The following is a 2,567-nucleotide window of genomic DNA, read 5'->3' on the forward strand; positions in this document are numbered from 1 at the left end:
AGAATGAATCATTTTGCAATACTGAAGCAGGATTGTACTTATTTCCCAGATGGAAAGTAAGGTCAAATTTGGCAAGGCTATTTAGATTGAAAAAGACAAATAGCAAATAATTAATAATTTGTAGAATAAAAGAAGAAATAAACTTAATAATAAATTTACTTCTTGCCTTCAAATTCTAAAAATTCTTCAAATTCTAAAATCAAATTCGAAATATGGAAAATAGTGGAATTAAAATTGGTTGAATAACTTCAAGGTAAACAATGCAAAATGCTTATGCATAAATTATTTTCCAAACTTTTATTTAAAATATGCCCAAGCTTGAGTCTGAGGTCCGGCTCGGCGGGGAGGTTCGGCAGCGGAACTGGCCAGAAAAATGCCAGTGGAGGTGATGGCTGAAAGTTTCTTTAGTTTCAAAAAGTTGCTGGATCAGTGGGATAACCAGGAGCTCGAGGCTCCAGGAGGAATTGCTACACCCGCAGTGTATGATCAGCTTCTAGCTTTACATCTGCTTTATAATGACATGAATAATGCAAGATATCTTTGGAAAAGAATACCACCTGCTATAAAATCTGCAAATTCTGAACTTGGGGGAATTTGGTCGGTAGGACAAAGAATCTGACAGAGAGATGTCCCCGGGATCTATACCACCATCAACGCTCACCCGTGGTCTGAGACGGTCCAGCCAATCATGGAGGCACTTAGAGATGCCACCCGGAGGCGAGCCTTCACCCTGGTCTCTCAAGCATGTACCTCCATCATGGCCGATGATTTTGCAGCCTTTGTTGGACTTCCCGTGGAAGAGGCTGTGAAAGGTAGCCTAGAACAATGATGGCAGGCCGACTCCACCACAAGAATGGTCATGACCAAAAAGCCAGTTTCAGGGACCCTGGATGTTTCCTTTAACAGGTTTATTCTCTTATCGGAGCCTGCCCCCATTCCACCCATCCCCAATGAACAGCAGTTAGCCAGACTCACCGATTATGTGGCTTTCCTCGAAAACTGACTTATCATTCTGAGTTCAAGATCCACCTTCAGAATCCTGAATACTGACAGAAAAATGTAAAATTTTTATTTTCAATTTTATTGGATGAATTAAGCACCTCAGCATTCCTTACTGAGTATGTGGTAAAATATATATATAATATGAAGTATATTATATATATTTTGTCCTTAAACATGCTGAATGGTTGTTCATGAAATGCGACTTATTAAAGACATTCATGAGAAGTATTAAGTTGTAATATTTCCTTTCAGAAGAAGGGAAACTAAGTGTGGAATGCATTGTTTGGGAAAGAAGCTATTAAGTGACACATTTTGTATGACTGTCCTGTAGCCTATTGGTTGCTTATATTTATCCCTTGGGTCAAGTTCTGCCCTTTGGAGAAATACTGAACAAGTCTTTCATTTTTTGTGTGACAGGCCTCTGAATATTTGAAGTTGTTTATTGTATCTTCAGGTTAAAACCACTCCCTAGTTCATTTATTCTGCATTTGTTCAATAAATATTTAATTGAATTCATAAAAAAAATAAAATAAAATAAAATACTCCCAAGCTTATATAGTCAAAATTTTAAGATGTTTTATAGATTATAGTAAAATAAATTTGAAATTTTAGATACTTTCATTCTCTAATTCATATTTAATTCTCCAACAGACATCTTAGATATGTATAGCATCACTATTACACAAGAGAAAACAGAGCCCTTGAACAGATTAAGTCATTTACTCAAGGCTACAGATTTACTAACAACATACTTGAGGTAAGAATGTTCTAAGCCTTAATCCATTGCTCTTGCTAGTATATCAGATTGACTCTTAGCCACAATATTTTTCTCCCTCAAAAACATTTTCATTCCGAATGAAAGCAACCAGTGTGGGATTTTGGCTATGGTGGAGTAAAAAGGCTGGCAAATCTTATCCCCACAAAACAAGTACATAACTTGACCAAATTGTCAAAAATAACCATTTTAGTGCTCTGGATATTGAACAGAGGCAAACAACAAATTGAGTAGTGTTTACACAAAAAACACTGTTAGAAGTTCCAGTAGGAAAGGTAGAGGTCTTGCCCTTTCTGTGTGAAGCTGCTCCTATCCCTCTCTACCCAGCTCCATTGGCACTGAGAACTGCAAAATTACTCAGCATAAAATGACATCATCCAAATTCCTGCACTAAAAAACTTTACCCAACTCTAACATGACTTCTAGGAGCTTATGGCCATGTCCCTAGAATGACCCAAGCCCTCCTTAAAATGCTTGCCTGAGAAAGCTTGCAATTATAAATCCTTCCTCTGCCTTTTTGAGATGCATTGATACATCTTCTACCATCCAGAGCTGTCTCCTCAAGGACCTGGGAGCTGTCACTTCAAAACACAGACATTCAGAAAAGTAATTTTCCTCTCTTATCTCCTAGTCCCCATGGGAGAGTAAGTGCCTAATTCCTGTGGGTGTCTTGCTCCAAATTGCACAACTGCCTCCCATCATAAAGAATGAGGAATTTGTTTCTCCTCTGCTTAGTGACAATTACCAAACCCAGATGGACTGGTCTCATGGACCAATACCCACCCCCACA

At 38.1% G+C, this 2,567-nt stretch overlaps 1 pseudogene; it reads left to right on the top strand.

Moving 5' to 3' along the window:
- The first annotated feature begins 373 nt into the window (after nt 1–373).
- On the top strand, nt 374–1,003 carry LOC114887966 (annotated as a pseudogene).
- The last annotated feature ends 1,564 nt before the right edge of the window (nt 1,004–2,567 follow it).

This window comes from Monodon monoceros, unplaced genomic scaffold (genome assembly GCF_005190385.1).
Source record: "Monodon monoceros isolate NGI ecotype Baffin Bay Population unplaced genomic scaffold, NGI_Narwhal_1 Super_Scaffold_8, whole genome shotgun sequence".
Lineage (NCBI taxonomy): Eukaryota > Metazoa > Chordata > Mammalia > Artiodactyla > Monodontidae > Monodon > Monodon monoceros.